This window comes from Podarcis bocagei (genome assembly GCF_964188305.1).
Source record: "Podarcis bocagei genome assembly, chromosome: 6".
NCBI lineage: Eukaryota > Metazoa > Chordata > Lepidosauria > Squamata > Lacertidae > Podarcis > Podarcis bocagei.
In genome coordinates, this window is record NC_138130.1 from 69870652 (window position 1) to 69894279 (window position 23628).

The 23628-nt window shown below is 44.9% G+C and overlaps 1 protein-coding gene across 2 annotated transcripts in view; it reads left to right on the forward strand.

The window, feature by feature from the left end:
* The window catches only part of LOC308589698 (uncharacterized protein), a 474186-nt gene that overhangs the window by 401231 nt on the left and 49327 nt on the right, over nucleotides 1–23628 (forward strand). The gene's annotated exons all lie outside the window — the stretch shown is intronic.

The following is a 23628-nucleotide window of genomic DNA, read 5'->3' on the forward strand; positions in this document are numbered from 1 at the left end:
ACAGTTATATAAAGGTCATCAGCTGAGTCAGCCAAATCTATTCTGAAGTCCATCTAGCAATCCATTATCAGTCCATCTGTAAAGAGGGCTCTCAGATGTCCTATTTCAAGACACCTCAGGATCAAAACACTTGCCCCTTCCAGGGATCTCCAAAGTGGGTCACTCCAGGCAAACAGTTAAGTGCTGGGAGCGAGAAGTGAAACACAAGAGGAGTTTGGAGAAGAATTACTAATGTTAAATACAGACTAATTTGTTATTCATATTAGTACATTTTCATCTGTATTCTTCAGATGACATCCTCCTGTAGCAGATTTAATCTCACTCACAGTATATAACTCTCTGGAGGATAAAGTAGACACAGTTTTTCCTATCTCTAAGAACTTATTTTAATGTATATTAAAGTCAAAGGAAATTGTCTATGCTAAGCACCAAAGTTGTGTGCGGGTTTTTTTGTGGTCTCTAAATCACAATGCATACAAAATTAATAAGGAAACCAGCACCCTATCCTCCTAATGAGTATAAAACTAGGCCAGCAATAAAAAAACTAGAACCAATGAGGACTTGGGAGATGAGGTGGGGTAAGGAGACTGGGCAAAATGATTTCTCTCTCTCTCTCTCTTTCTGACTTTCCCCCCAAACCCCCACCCCAGTTCCTTACCCAGCTAATGAGGCATCCCTGGAGAGAACAATATTACATACCTAAATCTCTGAAATCAGTCCTCCTTAGAGTCTTTTCAGTGGCCTCTGTGATGAGTTTGGGTCTCAGAGGTGGGAAGCGAACTTGTCCCTAGTGCCATTGTGGAGCTTGTCTTGGGCTTAGGAAAAGAACACAGTAAGCTACATTCATCCCCAATATATTCTATACCTGTTGAGGTCTGAAGTGTCTTGGGCAAGAGCAAGGGGACTTTCACGGAGTGAGCTACTTGCTTCCCCTCAGCCACCTGAACTTATGGTTCCTCACAGCAGAAGGCAGTATTTGGGAAGTTGCCTTTTCTGAGTCAGACCAATGGACCATCTGACTCAATATTTCCTGCACTGACTCCAGCAGCTCTCCAGGGTTTCAGGCAGGAGACATTCCCAGCCATACCTGGAGATGCAAGGGACTAGACCTTCTACATGCAAAGCAGATGTTCCACCATCGAGCTACAGTCCTTCCCCATGGGCAACCTTTGTCAAGGAGAAGGAGGAGGTGTTGTGGAGCAATAGAACATTAATCTGACTCCCACTATTTTGTTTTGCAAAATAGAAGAGACTTTCCTGGGACTGCACCTGAGATAAAACGTACGTGGCTTAGTTAATGAACAAAACAATACAGTATAATCAAATAACAGGAACATGTCCTAAGGCCTCTCTAGGATCACATAATTGATGCAGCAGTGGCTACGTCTCCAAAACATCTGGAGGGCAACAGGTTAGCAATGGCTGCCAAAAGGCAAAGGGGAGGAGGGATTTCAGAACCTTCCAGCAACATTTTCTTCTTCATACTGTTCATCCCAGCACCTTACCACCCCCCATGGACATGATTTCACAGCATCTTCAGATCTCGATATCTTCATCTTTGGTGGCCATGGTCTTTGTGCAGTAGTACAGTAAACCCACAACTTACTCAGGGTTATGCTTCAGGGATCGTGCCTAAAGCCAATAGTCAAAACACATTGACTTTAATGTCGAGTAGAATTGCCACAATGGGTGGTGCTGTAGATTAAACCACAGAACCTAGGGCTTGCCAATCAGAAGATCGGCGGTTTGAATCCCCGTGACAGGGTGAGCTCCCATTGCTTGGTCCCAGCTCCTGCCAACCTAGCAGTTCAAAAGCACATCAAAGTGCAAGTAAATAAATAGGTACGCTCTGGTGGGAAGGTAAACAGCATTTCCGTGCGCTGCTCTGGTTCGCCAGAAGCGGCTTAGTCATGCTAGCCACATGACCCGGAAGCTGTACACCGGCTCCCTTAGCCAATAAAGCGAGATGAGCGCCGCAACCCCAGAGTCATCCGCGACTTGACCTAATGGACAGGGGTCCCTTTACCTTTACCTAGAATTGCCAAAGTCTTTCTTCCTGTATGCCCGTCCTCTTTTTATTTATTTATTTGCCAAGCGTGTAAAGCTGAATGCGCATAAGTTAAACGTGTGAAAGTTGCGGACTTGCAGTACTATTAATCTGGATAAATCTGGTAGCAACTGCAGTGGGTCTGCCTGGAGTGTGGAAATTAAGGGTCAAATGGGGTTGCGTTGCTTCCTCTGCTGGCTCAGCTTTGCCGCAGCAGCTGAAGCCCTCTACATTCTTGTGTCAATACGTTGGCATGGCTCTGGGTGGTAGTGTTTTTCTGTTATCTGCAGCTGATTTTCCCCAGCAGCTGAGAATGGGACAAGAAAGGGACAGTGGCAGTAATGCAAAGAACAAAGAAGGAAAAGAACCAGGCAGCAGGTTTTTTTCTTGTATTCTCACTAGGTGAGTATGAAGAGGTCAGAGTGTTGTGGTTTCGTTAAAGCAGGGCTGGGAAATCTGTAGCCTTCCAGATGTTGCTGCACTATCACTGTCACCATCTCTGGCCATTAGCCAGGCTGGCAAGGGCTGATGGGAGTTGGAGTCCATCAACATCTGGAGGGCCAGTTGCTCTTCATCCCTGCTTGGAAGCTTACCTTTTCTATGTGGTATCTAAATCCAATGAAAAAGAGAGAGTGCCTCCAATAACCTCCAAATCACAGCATTTAGGACCACATTCATAGTCTAAATACATCAAAGCTGTGTCTAAATTTTCATTTCTTTGCTAATGATTCATGTGTGTGCCAGATTACGTTGAGGGGAGTGTTTTGAATCACAGTGTGATTAGCCTATGAAATACAAAGCCTGGACAAGCCAAACTCTTTGAAAAGCAAGATTAAAAACTGAACGGGGATCGTTAGGCTCAACTTCCCTTTATCAGCTCCTACCCATCAGGTTTTTCTATTCTCTTTTAAATAGTATGGATATTTGAAAGCAGACAAAAAATTATCACTGTATGGTCCCCCATTATGAAGTGATGAGCAACACATTAGTCAGGCACACCGTGCAGGAAAAAATCATGCTCTCATTCAGTTCATTGTGTTTTGCCAGCATCATCATTAGCCAGTTCCAGAAAGTCCAACTGTGCTTTTATTTCCTCTAGGCAGGACTTCAGTAACACTCATCTGTTCACCTGTCACAGATAAGGTGATCCGTAATCTTTTGTCAGCATCTCAGAATCTGGCTGCCAAGAGGGCTGTGCAAAATAGCCTAGGTGGATGTGTTAAAAACTGGTTGCATTGACTGTATGAAATACAAGCATTTGGCTTCAAGATTGGTGCTGATTTAGGAGACTAAATAGGCACATCTCTGATATTTTCATCCTTGTTTTAAAATTACTGGGTTATACAACTAGTTCTCCACTATGTCTATGCTGAGTACACACACACACACACACACACTTGCTTTAAACCACAACATTCAGTAACATCGGGCAAAGCTAGGAATTATCAACCATGAAACAATCCCTCTTAGTCATCCCTGTGCAGGTGTAGCTAAGAGACAGGAGATCAGGATCTTCATGAGATCTGGAACATCCCAGGAAGTGCTCCTGTTTTACCAGGCTGAAGTTCACATCCCCAGCAGCATACACAGTTTAACTAAGCTTATTTCCTTCTTAAAAAATCAATTTCACTGCAGGTGTTTACATCAATAATGTGTGCAATGTCATGTCTCTCACATTGTGCATCAGGCTGGTCTCCTGGTGAGGCAATACCCTGGGTGATGAGCCATTAAGGTGGTTGGTGCAAGATGGCAAATGGATGGAGCCCCCTGCTCAATAGATTAAGTCAGAGTTTAGAGTAGAGAGTTTTGGTGACAGTGATGTGACCCAGGAGTAGAGCAGCAAGCTGAAGAGACAGTCAGAGCAACGTTTGAGTTTGATTTCTGTTTGAATCCAAGGCTACAGCTGTGGGAGAAACAATAACTTCTGGGTGTGTTAATGTTGTAAACTCCTCCATTGTAGGCTTAGGTTGTAGATATGTGTAAATAAACCATATATCATAAAAATACCACAGTCTCCGCTGTGCCTCATTCCCAAAAGGAAACACAAACTTTGAGTAAACACCTGAAACCTCTGGAATCTAGCACCGCTTGGAGTTTGGGGTGGTCTGCAACAATATGGATAAGAACTCTCAGTCGCGGGAAGTCGGCTGTCAAGTGAAACGAGACACCAATAAAGTCTGAAACAAAGTTCCTCTTCATCTTCTAATTGAACCTTCTGTCCTGAAACTAAAAATGTCCTCTTTTCTAAGGAATACATCTAAGAAGAAAAGATCTTTGCTCCTTCCTGGCAGACATGCTTTTATATCCAAAATGAATAGGCACAGGTCATCAGTTAATCACTGCTCACAGCACTTCTAATGATGACTAGGTTTGTGGGGGGGGGGGATAAGAAAATCCTAATTAATCATAATTCACATATTGAACTGTCAGGCAAACACTTGTTAGAGAGGTAATGATAATTGCTGTAAAAATAAGTAGGCAGATGACGAGGCCAGCACTTCTCTAAGTAGAAGTATCTGATTCTCTGAAACTTATTACAGTAATGCTGTCTTCCAGTGTGTTAATCTCTTAAAGCATATTTATTAAATAAATAAAAGTACATTTCTTTTAAAACTTGGTTGGCTGCCCAGCTGCTTCTTTTTAAGCCCTAAACATAGTGACCCAAATACCTCTTTTCATATTAATAAGCTGTTGTGCAGAAGATCTTCAGGTGTCTTCTTTGCCATCGCATTAGAAAGAAGACTCGAGACAAACAATCTTATTGCTGAACAGGTTGCATTTATTAACCTATAACAAACTAGAGGATCTGTAAATCAATTAAACCAAACAGACCAAATATGTCTAGGCATGTGAGTGGCAACAAATGGAGAGATTCTAACTTTTCTATCTCCTGGGTGAGTTGACAGCCAAGCACTGGGCCAATGCAACAAAGTTTGTCAAGATTTCTGCCTCCTTGGGTGTATAAACCTGACATGCACACTGTGCCCCCATTCGCCAATGTTCATCTCAGCGTGCATACCAGGTAAAGGACATCTCAAGTACCTCTGCAGGCCTAGCTTGAGGAAGGCTTGAGGAACAGTGCCCACAACCCAAAACTACCTCAGCTATTAGCACAAGCATTTATTAAATTCTCTCAGCCACCTGGATTAAATGCCAATCAAGCCAAATTAATTAACACCACTCCAGTCATAAAGACAATACTCACAGTGTTGTTGGCATCTGTCTTGAGAGACAATGGAGTGTGTCTCTGGGGGTAAAGCCAAACTGATGTGTTACCAACAAGGAAGTGACCTCAAGCCTGGGCTGTGTGTGTGGAGGTCCTGGCCTGCCCAGATGGCAAGACCCCCTTCTTGGCCTTGCTGATGAGGTCCAAAGGAGAGGAAAGCAATATGTTTGGCACCAGCTTCGCTGCAGGAGTTGCCAGAAGGAGGCGTACAAGGTGCCATCCAACCATCGTAGGCACTCCACTCTGGATTTGTGTAATAATAATAATAAATTTTATTTATACCCCACCCTCCCCAGCCAAAGCTAACACCAATAAAATTACAATAAAAACATAATGGGGGGGCAATTTAAAATGCAGCCTTGTTTTAAAAGTAGCCCATAGATCAAAACCATAAGGGGAAGGAAACATAAGGGTCAGACTGAGTCCAAACCAAAGGCCAAGTGGAACAGCTCTGTCTTGCAGGCCCCGCGGAAAGATGTTAAGTCCCGCAGGGCCATAGTCTCTTGTGATAGAGCATTCTACCAAGTTGGGGCCGGTACTGAAAAGGCCCTGGCCCTAGTTGAGAACAATCTAACCACCTTGCGACTTGGGACGTCCAAAGTGTTGTCATTTGTGGACCTTAAAGTCCTCTGCGGGGCATACCAGAAGAGGCGGTCCCATAGGTGCCACTCCATAGCCTTTTCTTCTCCTAAAGAAGAAGACAGTGGAAGAGGTTTACGATCAAAACTGATCACCATGTTGCAAGGTGGTCTTCTCTATCCAATACTGGCTCCTAAAGCTCTAGATAAGGCTAAGAAAGGGCTGAAATGCTGGCCAGCCATGAAAACAGCAAAACCATTGATCAGGCTCAGTAAAAGACATCACTGTATGTTATGGTGTGTTATACGATTTGCAGGTCTTAATTACTGGTAATAGATCAGAGATGAGGTGCTTCATAAAATTATACGGCACTCTCTCTTTTAAAGGATCCTTGTTTCTTTTCCTCTGGCTTTGAAAATGGTGTGAATTTGTCTTGCTCCTTTGTTCCAGTGCTGCATTTATTTCTATACTGCAGGAGGTTGGATGAGATGACCCTTAGGCTCCCTTCCAACTCTACAATTCTATGATTCTTTGATCTAAACCTGAACAAAATCTCTCAGAAACAAAATAAAATGTGGTTGATGAGATGGATATGTTGGCTGGGAAGAGCAATATCAGCATTTATAAATAAGTTTTGCATGAAATCACTAGTCGGTTAAATACGATAATTTTTTTTTATGGTTGGCATCCCATAACATTTAACTTAAGTATTTGACAGTTGATGACAAAAAACCTTGCAATTAGTATGTAACAGTAGACAGCTTATGAGATTTTGTACATGAAGTCTGCTACAATGAAAACAAAACAACAGATGCCAAGAAATCTGAAAAATTCTAATTGAAATGTTAACAGTCAGAGTCCAACATTTGAAGTTTTACTTTTGCAGATTCTCATTCAGGCATCAGAATGCCCCACATTGAAAATTCAACAGCTTTTGAATATTTGTGAATGTTCATTTCAGCTCTGTTGTACACAGGTATAAAATGGGAACACGCAAATCTCCCTTTCTTTCATTTGCTGTCGGTTCTTCAGATGCTTCAAAGGCAGAACATCAGCACAAGTCCCAAACAATGAGATCAGTATGGAATGTCTAGGGAGTTTCGCTGTGGATTTATTAAAAGGTAACATTACACCCAGGGAATGTGCTGCATATCATCCAAGCGTAATGGTAGAGTTAAAAATATCACCAGCTGTTGATGAAGCCACTTAGGAATTATTTCCTATAGTCCTTTTATTCCTTTGGGAATATGGCTCTAGAGATTGAAAGCAAAGCTCTCTAAAACAAGGGTCAGCTGGCAGTCACCTTCACTCAACTAAAATGTCCATGTATCAATTATTTGATCATTAATAACGTGTAGTGCTTTTTTTCCTTTAAAAAAATGTTTACGGGTACTACTCATATTGAAATATTGCCCCCTCAATGAGGCCAAACTTAGATTCACAAAATGTTTAGGGGTATGCATACCCCTGCGTACCCCCAGAAAAAAGCACTGATAACATGTAAGAAGTCATAAACATAATTCTTCCCCCTGCCACCAACTCCCAAGTGCTCAAAGGTTTAAAACAGAGGGTCTCTATCTGACATGCTTGTTTCTTGCCTAATGGGGGTAAAAAATGCTATTCCAGATCAGACCAAAGGCCTTCCTAGTCCAGCATCCCATTGTCACAGCAGCCAAGCAGATGGCTGTGGAAACCACCAGCACAACGTGAGCATAATAGCCCTCTCTTGCTCAGGATCCCCAGCAACTAGTATTTAGAGGCCTACTGCCTTTGATACTGAAGGTAATAAAGCCATCATGACTAGTAGCCACTGGTAGACATATTCCCCATGAATTTGCCCTAACCCCCAAGTTGGTGGATGTCAATACATCTTGTGATAGCGAATTCTGCGGCTTCACTATGCAATGTGCAAAGTAATCCTTCCTTTGGCTAGTCCTGAATCTCCTATGGCAATGGTTGAAAAAGCTGGGGACTTTTTTTTTGCATATAGTCAGGTAAGATTTGGTCAGGTAAGGACCTTGTCAGGGATGCAGCCGTCCACCTTTCCTTCTGAATCAAGCACAGTTATGAATGTAGAAACCACTGTATTTTGAGGCCACTGATCTGTTCACTCGCCACAGATGTTAAAATAGAAAAATGGACAGTTGTGTTCCATGGTACCTAAGAAGGCTGCTGATGAACGAGGGGTTTCTCCTCCTCCTTCCCCATACAACTGTCTGGTCTTTCCCTGTTTATGGGACCCCCAGGAAAGGTCTTGAAGAGGAGAATCAGGCAGACGCAACTTGTTCAAGCAGCTTTCCCGTCTTCTTTGCTTATAAAATTCTGCCATGTTCCTCCTTTGCATAATAGTAAGAGCAACGTTTGTAATACTTTTGAACCCAATGGGGAGCACTGAAAAGCACTATTTATTTGTTCCTTTAAAATTATCCCCCACTGTTCTTGTAGACAATGGCCGCCAACAACCAAATATTGGAACAAGAGTCATATACAAACACTATAAAAGACAACAAATGGCAGAAATGGAACCAACACAAAGCAGGTGGAATTGGGCACTAGGAGGGGAGGGGGAGATCATTAGTGGCATAATACTAAGCAGCTACCATCAATCCAGCCCCAATGCCTCACAAAATACCTTCTGGCTTTAAGGTCTCTAAAGCCTGGGCTGGGCTCTCCAAGAGGCAAGAGAGGAGGTGGGCTAATTGAGATTTTCCATTCCAATGTTACTCTGGATTGATGAAAAGCAGACACACAAATCACTAGCAAATCCCCCCCTTTTTGGCACCTTTTTTGAGAAAAGCTGCCATCTGTTCTTGAGCACTGAACTACTAGCTGCAAACAAACAACTCAAAGGTATTTGCACCATAAAATGCACAAAAAAGAAAGCAGAAATCTGTGCATCGAGGTTTTGCTTCTTCTGACACCATCCGTACAACAATGGAAAAATACTTCATTTACTTATAAAACAATCAAATTGCATATACACAGTCAAGCTTCTCCAGTTTGTCCTTTGAATGGCTGCATCAGAATAAAAAATGATTCCGCCCTTGGAATAAATAAGTCCTAATTTTAAGAAAATTTGCTTATAATTGGAAGCTGTGTGTGTGTGTGTGTTTGTGTGTGTTTTCAGGCTGCTTAATATTATTTCTTGGACATGCATATCATTTGTTCTCCATGTCGCAGCAATGCTGCACGTTTATAAGTACACTTATTAATGACCACAAAAATCATCATTGGATTTACGTATTACTTGCTTGCACTAGACATGCATGACTGACAATTATGCTTCATAATAGTTCTATGCATAGAGTTACTGGGAGAACAAAAAGAGGTGCCACATAGGCTATACTTTTTGTTAGATGTTGGTTAAAGTCATGTTAGGCATCATTCATATAAATCTGGGCTGTCCATCTAATAACACAATGCTCTTTGGAGTCTGCTTTTGGCTTCAGTAGACAAACATATTTTGTTTGTCATCCAGTTAATGTTTCTGAGACCAGAGATTTTCCTATTGAACAGCATATTATTTATTAAAACTCCCAACTGAGTTATCTAAAAAGAATAATATCTATAAGAATAATTGGCACCTGTCTCAGCTTATGGCATATTTCACTACCCACTATCTTCAGGAATGACATCTTTATTATAATGCAATTATGTATTTTTTTCCAAAATGGAGCCTCCTACATAATTCTATCTCCAGATGGGTTTGTGTTGCGTGGATTTAAATTCATTATGAATGGAGGCGTCTGCACAGAGAAAAGGAAAGTGAACCTAAATTATTTTTTTAAAAAGTGATCATTACAAAGAGGGCCTGCCTTGGGGTAAAGGTATTATCGCATCTGATATTAGCCTCTTCAACAAAAGATGACTCTTTTATAGCTGAACATGTAGACAAGCTGGAGAGCTGTTTAAGACATTTATATGGAAATTGCAGGATAAATGTTTCAATTGCAGCACTTGGCATAATGTAAATGCTAATGCACTGAATAGCTTCACTGTCCAAGGATAGCATAACTACAGGGAGAAGCCTAGGAGGAAATATATGGCAAAATATCAGCCTGTGTCAGTTCTGGATAAGTAAAATTGTATCTACTTTGTAGGGGAAGGTTTAGGGAATACCTCATAGCACTTTCACACAAAAATGTGCTAGATAAATGCCATTTGCAAAGATTTCACCTAAAGCATATGAAACAATATTCTCCTTCAATGTGTGACTATTTGATATATGTATAAGTGTTTGTGTAGAAATAAGTATCTCTAATGTTCTAATTAAAAGATGTTCTCTTCCATCAAAATTGTCTAGATCCATGATAGCTCAGGACATACCGGTAACTTCTTCAGAGTATGGGTGTCACTTGTGGAAAAGTAGCTATGGGAAATACAGCTATGGGAAACATAGTAAACATAAATATAATTATATAATAATAATATAATACAAAATACAGCTATGGGAAACATAGCATCTATGACAGGGTTAACTAACATGGTGCCCCCCTCCCCTGATTTTCTTTTACTGCAGCTCCCATATTCTTTGAACATTGGTCATACTGGCTGGGGTGGATGGGACTTGTAGTTCAACAGCGTAAAAAAAGTGTGGTCCACGAGCAGAACTTTTTTTCACTCAAGAGAACCTGTCTGTTCCTAATACAGCTTCCTAATACAGGAACAGTTTGAAAACTGTTCCTGTTTTCAAACACAGAGATAAAATGCAGATGGATACAAATGCCACTATCCTTATCGAGACCACCTTTGTTTAAGGAAAATTAACTGTGCGGGTCATGTTAAGTTCAAATATACATAATGGTTCTAAATTCCCCTAGTAGCACAGTAATAATTAGATTAGATAAGCCTCATTGGTTGCCCCTTGATAAGGCACACAGGCTCTCCTGTGCTCATGAAGGGTTTCTGAACTCTGTGCTTTTTCATGGTCAGATCTGCCACCATATCAGGAATTTCAACCAACCCCACAATGCCAGTTGCAGTATTAAGGTAAAAACAGACTTAAGGACATTCTTGGCCAAAATTGTCCAAAAGCTATTTAGTTTTGCCTGTCTTCGATTTATATGTTGTTGTGAGCAGAGGGGCAGAGTCTGGACATAATTGTCACTCTATAGATTGCAAGGAGTATTTCCTCACTTCCACTGAAATGGGGTCAGCAAGTCTTGTTGCCTTTGGGGGACCCACCTACCCATTTCAAGGTGTTTCAAGCCCTATTGAGCCCCCAAATATCCAAAAGATTACCTCCTTCTCTAGCGACCCTCTCAGGTGTTAATGCACAGAAGGTGCTGTATTGGTTGTTCCATCATCTTCAGAAACTCAGAGGATGGTGGCCCGGAAGAGGGCATTTTCTGTGGCAGCCCCTAAGTTGTGGAATGCCTGGCACCTTCATTATACAGCCATACCTCATGTTACGTTTGCTTCAGGTAGCATGTTTTCAGGTTGCCTCCTGCAGCAACCTGGAAGTACCGGAAAGGGTTACTTCCGGGTTTCGCTGCTTGCACATGCACAGACGTTCAAAATGACGTCACGCGCATGTGCAGAAGCAGCGAATCATGACCTGTGCATGCGCAGATGCGGGTTGCATTCTCTTCAGGTTGCAAACAGGCCTCTGGAACGGATCCTGTTCACAACCAGAGGTACCGCTGTACTGTTTTTGGTAACTGCTGAAGAAGCACCTTTTTATTCTGGGCTTTGACGTCAGATATGTTTATTTTAGGACCCACTTAATTTCTGTGATTATAAGTTGTTTTAAACTATTTCCAATGCTTTTTTTCTAAAAAAAAAAAGAAAAAAGTTTAGGGGTACTCTCATTTTCCTACTCATATTGAAATCTGTTGTTGTTCTTTAGTTGTTTAGTTGGGTCTGACTCTTCATGACCCCATGGACCAGAGCACACCAGGCACTCCTGTCTTCCACTGCCTCCTGCAGCTTGGTCAAACTCATGTTAGTAGCTTCAAGAACACCGTCCAACCATCTAGTTCCCTGTCATCCCCTTCTCCTTGTGCCCTCAATCCTTCCCAGCAACAGGGTCTTTCCAGGGAGTCTTCTCATGAGATGACCAAAGTATTGGAGCCTCAGCTTCAGGATCTGTGAGGCCAAAATTAGATTCACAAAATGTTTAGGGGTATGTATACCCCTGCATCCCCCCCCCCCAAAAAAAAGCACTGACTATTTCCAATATAGTTATTTATTTATTGCAATTCACCCTAGGACCTTAGGGTGAAGGGCAGGTAAATCACCATTCTGCTAAGTGGGGTCTTTGACTTCTACCCTGAAGCTCTTCCCTGATAACTGATTGCTGACAAATTCCCCACCCCTGGGCTGTGGCATCAGACACATCACACGGTTTCAAGTAAATGCAGAAATCTCGCTAAGAGATACTGTCTTCTGCTCAAGCTCTTACGTTATCAGGGAACCAGTTGTTCAACCCTCCTTTCAACCAGTTTGTTTTCATGACCACAAGTTGTCAGCACAGGGTCAAAAAGATATTTATCAGTGACTGAGTTTCTGCCTACCCCTGACTGAGGTCACACTTACACGGGCCATGCAAGGCACTGCTCATTGCTGGCGTTTTTTTAATTGCTTATTGATTGAAGAATAATACTACAAAAATCAGGAAGGAAGGGGGGGAGGGAGGGAGGGAGGGAGGGAGGGAGGGAAGAAAGAAAGAAAGAAAGAAAGAAAGAAAGAAAGAAAGAAAGAAAGAAAGAAAGAAAGAAAGAAAGAAAGAAAGAAGTTTAGGGAGCACAGGGATCAAACATTCTCAATAAAGATTACTCAAAGTAATATTACTATGAGGAGATTAATTATCTCATGCTTTGACATGCATCTTTGTTCAGTTTTATTTTGCATTCCGAGCTTTGTGATGAAGCAAACACAGCCTGTTGCGTCTTTCCTTGTGCCACAATGTTCTTTTCTAAGCCAAACATTCATTCTCCACTTGCATCATTTCCAAATGAATTACATTGGCTTAGTAAAGACTGGTGTACATCTGAGGAAAATGCTGCAGAAATGGGAAGGAAGTTCATACAGAAAAGATACAGGGTTTATACTTTGAAGCTTCACTGGAGGCATTCTTGGCTTCTTATAGGGGAATAACATCCATAGGTACTTTGCATTACTTGACATTAGGAACATAGATAGCTGCCTTATTCTGAGTCAGGCTGCTGGTCTATCAAGTTCAGTACTGTCTACACTGACTGGAAGTTTCAGACACAAGTCATTTTCAGTTGTCCCTGAGATTACCATAGATTGGGGAGAAAAAAGGAAAATCAATGCTTTCAATTTTGGGTTTCCTGGAAGAAGATCAAAAGATTTAGAAGAGACATCTCATTAACAACTGGAGAAAGACCAAAGAACTTTGGATATCTGCTTGGGAGGTTTGTGACGCAGTACAGTGGTACCTCGGGTTTAGAACTTAATTCATTCTGGAGGTCCACTCTTAACCTGAAACTGTTCTTAACCTGAAGCACCACTTTAGCTAATGGGGCCTCCCACTGCCGCCGTGCCGCCGACGCACTATTACTGTTCTCATCCTGAAGCAAAGTTCTTAACCGGAGGTACTACTTCTGGGTTAGTGGAGTCTGGAACCTGAAGCGTCTGTAACCCGAGGTACCACTGTATTACTTCAGCAAGGAGCCAGGAGTGAAACCGAAAGTAGACTGACCAGCTAGCTGAATCAAATTACAGTGGTACCTCAGGTTAAGTATTTAATTCGTTCCAGAGGTCCGTTCTTAATCTGAAACTGTTCTTAACCTGAAGCACCACTTTAGCTAATGGGGCCTCCTGCTGCTACCGTGCTGCCAGAGCCCGATTTTTGTTCTTATCCTGAAGCAAAGTTCTTAACCTAAAGCACTATTTCTGGGTTAGCGGAGTCTAAGCTGAAGCATCTGTAACCTGAGGTACCACTGTATATTGCTATGGGAGGGGGGTAAACCTCTAACATTTTACTTTTTGATACTTGTAGTTCCAGTTTACTTGGTAACACCCCCCCCCCCGCCGGAAAAGGTAATGTTTGACTAGCCACAGGTTAAGGAACAACATTGGGCAGAAGCCATGATGTGATTTTATCTGGGCTGTGTGTCGATATGGCAGCTACCTGCAATGGAAGACTCCTGGACTGATTTGGCAGGAACACCAGTTTGTGAAGAGAGGATGTTAATTTACAGAGGGGAATCTTGGACTACAAATTTGGACTATAAAGAAGAAGAATAAAGACATAAAATCCACACAGAAACATTTTATTTCGACTTAAACTCACTTGCAGAATGAATGCAGAGGCTGTTGAAAATAATGGAGGATTAAAATCAGAATGTATTAAGAGAATTATTGTAATATTTTGAAATGCAGTAGAACTATGAGATGATTAAGATTCCCTCCAATCTTGAAGCATGGGAAGTCAGCTAAAAAATAATAATAATTTATAATTAGGCATAACATTGGGATTGTTTGATTATTGGATAATTTGTATAATTTGGAATATATAATTTGGTTTGATTTTAATAAATATTATTTTTTTAAAAAAGAGAGATAACCAGAGATTGAACCTGGGCCCTTTTGCATGCAAGGAAGATGCTCTACCACTGACTTATGCCTTTTTCTTCAAAATAGGAAGAATATATGAATACATGCAGCATAAAAACATAGCAAACTTATTTAAAAGTGTAAGAAAGTGTAGCAGGAGCAGTTGGTGATAAAGGGAGTGAGGGGATAAACTCGCAGAGGGAACTGGGAGCTGACACTTAAAAGAGAAATGATAAATGCAGTTGGAGGGATGTCTCTGAAACTGACGTTATGTGGTTGTTTCACATTGTTTCCCGTGGAGATCATGCCAGTTTCTGACCACCAAAACAAACAAAGCACAAAGCCTAACTTGTTACTACAGAAAGGTCATGCAGGGCTGTTTGATCATGAAACATACATTTATTATAATAAGCAGCCCAGAAATTAACCTTTCTTGTAATCAGTAGGTGTGTTTAAGATCAAAGCACCAATTATGGCATCCGGCGAGTGACAAACAGAAATCAATGAGGAAAGCAAAATAAATAAAACAAATGTGATCTTTGCAAGTGGCATTGATGACATTTCACATCACATCTAATTGGCATGACAGCCTCTAAAATGGCAACATTATGCAATGCAATTTTTCAGGATCCACAGGTGGAGAATTGGGGTAGAATGGGGCAGGAGCAATAAATCTATTTATTGATATCATTTTTTCATCTTAAAAAGAAAAAAAACAACGTATCAACGTAAAGACATTCAGGGCAATTTATAAAATGCTTATACAGCTTCAATTATTAGAGTGGAGGCGGCACAGATGAAGTAACCTACTTTGCAAACATAAAAGCTGACATATTCAGAAGCAGTGAAGGAGAGATGTGAGAACTGAAGACACTCTTCCCAGCTGCTGTGTGAGCTGCACTTTAATCACTTAATCACATTTGTTTCATTTACCTGGCATTCAGGATACAAGCCCAAAGAACAAAACAAAACACAAATCGCAAGATCAAACGCAATAAGTGCCAGCTGACAGATAGTGCTATGACATTTGTGTGTGTGTATGTGTGTGTGTGTGATAGATAACTTCACATTTCCCCATACTTCCTTGTTATAAATGGAGACACAATCGGTCTCGGGTTTTGGAACCCCCACAGAATTATTTTTTAAGAGTTCTTTTAGGTTTACCCAAAGACGTGCAATCTGCCATGGTCAGGTTGGAAACTCGCATGTTGAGCATAGAGAGCCAAATAGATAAAAGAATTCTCTGTTACTGGTTTAGAGTTCAACAGATGGACAACACTAGGCTACCCAAAAAATGCCTGATTGAGCTCTCAAATGGATTACCCCTTAAAAACTGGGTACATCATGCTGCCCAACTGATGGGCAAATATGACCTCTCAGTGACTGAGACACAATCAAGGCTGATGCTTCCTTGAGACGAAGCTATTTGCCTCAGGCGGCAGATCCGTTCCCCTGACCCTGCTGTTGTGTTGCTGCAAGCCTTGCTGCAGCTTCACCCGTGGCACCACCGCTGCTGCCACAGGACCCCTGACCTCACTGCTAAAGCTGCGCCCTTTCTGCTCTGCTGCTGCTGCATCATAGCGGCAGTGCAGGTTCAGCCACGGGCAAGGTTGCAGTTGTGGTTAGCAGCAGTGCAGGTGCCGTGCCAGGGAGAGGTCCCACATCTGTGGGAGAGGTGGCAGCAGCAACAGGGGAGTTTGCGTTCCATTACAAAATGTCCTGGTCTATCCCTGGGTATAATCATAGATTTCATCCACTGAACAATAAACAATTCCCCTCCTTAAGGATGCTGAGGTTTGTAAGACCACATAAATGTGTGATGTCTCACCTTATCGTGACATTTCAAGATGGGTTGTCAGCTCAAATCCTGGCACCAAGCCACACTGTTGATGAGTACACTTCTGCTAAGTTAATAACCGCCGTCTGCTTCTCAAAGTGTTTTGATTTTATTTATCCGGAAAGTTTGGGTTCAGTTCAGCTTCCAGAAGAGGGGTTTTCATGGGTTAGGACCTGCATTTCCCCAGGCTTCCCCTATAAATCTTGAGCTGAACTCTCTATCTCTTCTATGTTCGATTGATATTCTCAGGTTGTGTCCCGTTTTACAACTTCCTCCTCGCACTTAGACCTGAAGATGAAAGGTTGTCTTTAAATATCCCTGAGAGTACAAATGGGATCGTCATATCAGAGGGTCCTGGTTGCGCTCAGGACTCAGGGGCTCACACCTATAGGGTTAAAATTGTGGGCGGGAGTAGCAGGAAGTCCTGGCCATGCCCCTGGGATTGCGCCAGGCTGTTTAGCCAATAGCCGGAGGGTGGCGTGATCCCAGGGGCTTTAAAACTGGCAGTGTGATGCAATCAGGGGCACTTGCTTTGCACTGCTGAACACCCTCCCTCCCTAGTTTGCTTGACCTTGCTTTGGTTTGGGTCGCCTGTTTTGGAACAGGGGCTGGGTAGGAATTTTTTCCATTTGGCAGATTGGCTTTAGCCATTTTGGTTTTTGCCTACCCCTTAGCAAATCGTCACAACTTGTAAGGTGGTGGTTAGGCATTGGCTCGGTTGGATTGTGGGGAGGTGAAGTGCGGCCATCACCTGCCCCTCCAGGAACTGGGTATTCTGTTAAAGGAATCTGGGGGTCCTGGATCTTGTCTAAAGTCCGCTTGAGGGGCTAAGGCCATGCCAGTACCACAGGAACCCCAGGGTGAGCTTAGGCTGGTCCTCATCGACCTTGCTCCCTTGTTTGGTTTACCCCATTGGACGATCCCCCTGAGAGGTGGAGTCAGTTATAGTGGGGAGTCAATGCCTAAGCCAATACCATTCACGTGATTGTATTGCAATAAAGTTGTGGCCAAATTTTGCCCAAAAAATTAAACTAACAGAAGTGTCCGTGTGTAGTTATTTTCAGGGTGGGTCTTGGGGCCTCGAGGCGCAAAGGAGTAAGCATGGCTGCCTTGTTCTTCTCTAAACTAGTTAGTTAGACTAGAAAGACTCTCCTCCCTGAAAGAGAGGGGAGTGGTTGTGGTCGGGAGCCCGAGCTCCGCCTTGCAGGGGGCGTAGCCCCCTGCCTCTAACTCACCTGGCTGGCGCCCACGCCCCCTCTGTGTGCCACCCAACCAGGTGCTGCTGAGGGGGCGTGTTCAGCAGCTTTTTGCTGCGGCGCCAGCCTTTCCCCGGCCTCATTTTTCCCTCGTCGCCTCTTCGGAAAGTGCTTTTGAATAGGGGCTGTTTCTCCTGAGGGAGGGAGTCTTTTAATTCTGCTGCACTCTTTGAATACCTTTTGTTTAGGCTGCTGGGGGGATTGGGATTGTTGTCTTGTTGCTCGGCAACCAAACTGCTGGCAGTTTCCTGTTTCGTAGAGTGATAAGCCTGAGCAGTTGGCGCTGCTTGCATTTTGTTTTCTTTCCTTAGTAGTGTTAGTGGTTGTTTATTTCCCCCTTGCTTGTTCCTTGCAGCTGCAATCCTAATACACTGTACTGTGTCAAGCAATTAGGGACATCGCCAGACACTGACAATTTATCATAATATTCTTTAATCCTGGGGATAGTAAGAGTAGCAGATTGATTTCAAATTCATATTGGTATTGCATTTGGTTACTAACCCAATCAATTCCGGGAGATACATTAATAATATAATAATAATTGTATAAATAAATAAATAATTTAAAAAAAAAAAAAAAACCCACAACAATAATAAATAAATATATTAGAATAAATAAATAATAATATCATATATTTAAAAAAAAAAAAAAAATTTTCAAAAATTATAATAATATAATAAATAATAAATAGATAGAAACAGAAACATATATACATTAGGAAAGTATTAGTCATATATATACATACACATAAATCTGCACACACACACACACACTCACACACTATCAAGCACCGTTGCGGTATTAGGGCACAAGGCGGACTCATGGCTCCTAAGAGAAAACATGTGTCCGAAGCCACACGCAACGCTGGGGGGAGCACAGCCAGGGGGCAGCAGCGGAAGGGCAATAAAGCAAAGCCCGTTTCCCACTTTCTTAACGCTTTTAGATCATTTATCGACGAATATGAACAACGCTACCCCGATCCTAGCCCCCCCTCTTCGCCCGACGTTATCCCTGAGACCCAGGTGATTCCTGGGGGTTCAAGATCTGACCGGTGGGACGAATTACCTTGTACGTCCACCGCATTGTTTGAGGATGCTCAGGGAGCTAGGGCAGCTGTGGATTCCAGCCCGGGTCCGGTACGGACCAGGTCCCAGTCGCAGGCCTTGGCTTCTGCGCCTCGCGCTCGGGGGGGAAAAGCACGCTCTAAGTCTGCTCGTAATAACGATCTTGCTGCCCCCAGCTCTTCTACCCGCACGCAGGACAAGCGGCCCAGGGCGCAGTCGCCGGATTCAGGGTCTTCAGCAGGCGAGGATGACGAACCACAGGAGGTGGAGGACGCTACCACTGCAGCATCGGGGGAGAAACCCTCGGGTAAGAGGCGCGAGAAGAAAAAGCACGTCTGCAGGAAAGGCAAGTCAAGAAAGGACGACTCAGACGATGATACAGGTACTTCTTCCTCGGACTATGATAGCGACGCGTCCCTGGGGTCCTACTGGGGGAAGGGCGAGGAAGTGTCTGGTCTCCCGGATTGGGCTCTTTCTAGGAGGTCCAATACCCACCGAAAAAGGTTCGGGGGGACCCAAGAGTGGAAGGATGGGGCTCTGGTAAAAGACGCCTCCATATCCACCTACTCAACCTCAGATGTTATACCAGGTGATCATCTATCCCCCAAGCTACGTGCGAAAATCTTAAATGGAGAGTTTGTGGACATGTTTAAGTTAGTGCCCCCGGCTGAGGAGTTGGGCAGGGGGGAAAAGAGGCCTTCCCACGGTAAGAAAAGGAGCAGGCATCCTTCCGTACCTAGGACATTCGAAAACTGGCTTGATGGTTTTCAGGCCTTTATGGGGACTATTGTTGCTGCCTACCCCAAGAGGGCCGTTCACCTTGTCGCTTACCTTTCACATATCCGCACGGCCTGCGCCCTGTCCGGGGAGGCTGCAGCCATAAGCTACGACAAGAAATTTCGGAGAAAAGCTTCCAGGATCCCGCTGGCACGCTGGGATCAGATTGAGAGCGGCATTTGGTCAGTGGCGGTTGGCCCATACGTGGAGAAGAAACCAGTTGACCCATATCGGTCGGCCAGGAATGAGCAGAGAAAGGATTACAGGCGTCGCGTATGCTGGGAGTACAATAAAGGGTCATGCCAGAGGCCATCTTGTAGATACCTGCATGAATGTGAGAGATGCGGTGGGGCTCACCCCGCTACATCCTGCTTTAAGGGAGGGAAGCAGCCCTTTCGGGGTGGCCGGGGGTTCCATCATCCCAGTCCCAGGGGAGCCCCCGCAGCTGGGAACAGGAGATGAGATGAATCTGGAATTGGCCTTCTCCCCTATCAAGCTGGCCCCCCTATGTAACCTTTTGGCCTTTTACCCAGATAAAAAAGCTGCATCCTATCTACGTGAAGGGTTTTCCAGCGGGTTTCGAATTCCTATTGCAGGTTCTTTGATTGCGAAAGATTCACCAAACCAAAAATCAGTCAGGGAAAGGCCGGAAGTCGCCGAACGTAAGATAGCCAAGGAGGTTAGCGCAGGCAGGGTGGCAGGCCCGTTTGACAGCCCTCCAATTCCAAACCTTCACATATCTCCACTAGGTATTGTGCCCAAGAAGACCCCCGGGGAATTTAGACTCATTCACAACCTCTCCTACCCGAAAGGCGGTTCGGTTAACGACGCTATCCCACCTGAGCTTTGCACAGTCAAGTACGCATCTTTTGACCAGGCAGTCAAGTTAATCCGTAGTTTTGGACGCGGGGCGCTGTTGGCTAAGTGCGATATCGAATCGGCCTTCCGCCTTCTCCCAGTCCACCCCAGCGACTTTAGGTTGCTGGGTTTCAAATTTCAAGGAAAGTATTACGTTGACAGGGCCATGCCTATGGGCTGCGCAGTGGCCTGTTCGGCCTTTGAGGCCTTCAGCACGTTCTTGGACTGGGCCCTTCGCTTCAGGACAAATGCCTCCGGTGTCACGCATTACCTGGATGATTTCCTTTTTGTGGGTCGCCCCGACACCGGGGAATGCGCAGCCTTACTTAAGGCCTTCGCTGCCCTTGCGCAGGACCTGGGGGTCCCACTTGCAGCCGAGAAAACGGAGGGACCCGCCACGCTACTCACTTACCTGGGCATTGAGTTAGATACTGTGGCTCAGTCGTCACGCCTTCCCGTTGAAAAGATCGAAGCCCTTAGGGAATTAATTCAGGACACTCTTAGGTTTAAAAAGATTACCCTTAGGCAGATTCAGTCGTTGCTAGGGCACTTTAATTTCGCGTGCAGAGTGGTGTCCCCCGGACGCCCCTTCTGTGCCCGCCTGACTAGATTGTCTGTCGGTCTTAGACACCCGCTCCATAGGGTTCGCCTCCCAAGGTCGGTCAAGTTAGATCTCGAGATGTGGTTGGCCTTCTTAGAGAATTACAACGGGGTATCTCTATGGCAGGATGTGTTGAACTTGTCTTCAGACTTCCAGGTACAATCGGACGCGGCCGGATCCATTGGCTTCGGCCTGTACTTCAAGGGGCGTTGGTGTGCTCAGCGTTGGCCGGCGGCTTGGTTAGGCCAGGCCATCACACGGGATCTCACCTTTCTCGAGTTCTTTCCTATAGTGGTAGCTGTTCACATTTGGACGGAGGAGTTCCGGGACCATCGTGTGTGCTTCAGGACCGACAACCTGGCGGTGGTGAACATTCTTGCCAGGCAGTCATCTCGGTCTGAGAGGGTTTCCTCCCTTCTTCGGGCCTTCGTCCTCCGTTGCCTTGAGTACAATATAATATTTTCAGCCAAATTTGTACCTGGAGCCAAGAATGATATAGCTGATGCCTTATCTCGATTCCAGATTCCTCGCTTCCGGTCGCTGGCACCTGGAGCACAACAGTTGCCCGAACCCTTTCCGGAGTACCTGTGGAACGTTGGAGACGCAAAGTGATACAGGGAGTATTAGCGTCCGTAGCACCTTCCACGCTCAGGTCCTACAAGAAGGCCTGGAGCGATTTCATGGGTTTCAGGTTTAGGTTATCCGGGCTCTCATATAATGTGCCTCCCACCACAGACGACGTTTTGCAGTACCTTTCACATCTCGACGACCTGGGGCGTGCCCCAAAAACATTAAAAATTCATGTAGCAGCTATCAGTTTCTTCTCAAAAGCTACATTCGCTCATGACCCGTGTTGCGACTTCATGATACGTAGGGCAATCGAGGGATGGAGCAGGTTACAGCCTCCCAGGGACGAAGGCCGTAAGCCGATTTCGTATGGGTTGCTGTCTCAAATTCGTAAAAAACTAAGGTTGATTTGCTGGTCCAGGTTTGAAGCACGCCTTTTTTCTGCAGCATATTCTATCGCCTTTTTCGGCGCACTAAGGGTTGGGGAGGTTGTGTTTGAAGTTAGTGCACGGGGTTCAAACCGCGGACTCCAGTGTGAGGATGTGCAGCTGTCTAGTTCTTCCGTGTCAGTGCTCATACGACAGTCCAAAACCGATCAGGCCGGCAAGGGTGTCCTGGTGAAACTCTCAGCATCAACACAGCAGGGCCCATGTCCGGTAAAGGACACTAGGCGGTATCTCGAGCTTAGGCCGCCTGGCCCAGGTCCATTTTTGATTCACGAGGATGGGTCGCCCATGTCGAGATACCAATTCACCAGGGTGCTGCGCAAGGCAATTGGGGACTGTGGGCTATCTGCCCAGGAGTACGCTGCGCACTCTTTTAGGATTGGTGCCGCAACCACGGCTGCGCACTTAGGGCTACCGGCGGATAGGATCAAAGAAATGGGCCGGTGGAGATCAAATGCTTATAAGTCTTACATTCGCTAGTACGCTTTCAGTCGCTGGGCCCCACTTACCTGCCGTCTTTTCTGTCTTTACCCCTAGCGTTGCTCAGAAGAAATATTTGGATCTGCGGTCACAGTATTGTTCATTGGGCCCGCGCACGCGCAGCAAGTTGCGGCCTGGCACCTAACCTTGGCCTCCCAAATGATGTCCGAGTTTCCTGGTTTGCGAGAAGAGGCATGCGATGGGAGGAGCTGATGCCGTTGCTCCGGGAGAAAGTAGCCAATTTTGGCCCTCCCGACGCCATCGTGATACAGTTGGGAGAGAATGACCTAACCAGCAGAAAAAGTGTGGACTTATTGGGGAGCATTAAAAGAGACTTGAATACTTTGGCAGCATTGTGCCCCAGAACGACGGTGTTCTGGTCCTCCTTCTTAAAAAGACTTGAGTGGCGCGGAGCGCAAAATTGTTTGGCCATTGAAAGAACCAGGAAACTCGTAAATCGGGCGGTAGCCCGTTGGGTGTGCTTTATGTCTGGCCGTGTCATCCGGCATGATCGTATTCGTATTTGCGACCAAGCGCTATACCGGAATGATGGTGTCCACCTTTCGGACTTGGGGAGCGACATTTGGCTAGCTAGTGTCAGTAAAAGCATTCGGGATTGGTTGCAGCAGTGAGGGTATTGGCGGCGAGCCTTTGGCTCGGGTGGCGGTTAGGCATTGGAATAATGTGTTGTGGTGTGTCGAAGTGCTAGGTGTGGCCATCGCCTATGCCTTCTGTTTTTTAGGGGTATTCCGTTAAAGGAATCTGGGGGTCGTGTATCCGTCCGATGCCTGCTTGGCGGGAGGCCTTGGCACGGCCCTCGGTGACAACAGGGGTGGGCTTAGAGTCGGATCAGCATCGACAGGCTCCACCCACTGGTTGAATAACCCATCATCCAATGCCTAAGCCAATACCTTTTCCATTGCTGTAACCAATAAAGTTGTGGCCTTTTCTTGCCCATTAACCATATATCACGTGTCCTTGTGTCTTTATTTCACCACACGGGGGTCGGGTCCTCGAACCACAAAGACTCTCCTCCCTGAAAGAGAGGGGAGTGGTTGTGGTCGGGAGCCCGAGCTCCGCCTTGCAGGGGGCGTAGCCCCCTGCCTCTAACTCACCTGGCTGGCGCCCACGCCCCCTCTGTGTGCCACCCAACCAGGTGCTGCTGAGGGGGCGTGTTCAGCAGCTTTTTGCTGCGGCGCCAGCCTTTCCCCGGCCTCATTTTTCCCTCGTCGCCTCTTCGGAAAGTCACCCACCCTCCACTCCCTTTTAGTCAGGGCTTAGGTTTTTTGGCCTTGCTATGGACCTTAGGTTGGTCGCCCTGGTTGCTTGGGGGGCCGGGTAGGAATTTTTCCACTTGGCACTAGGCT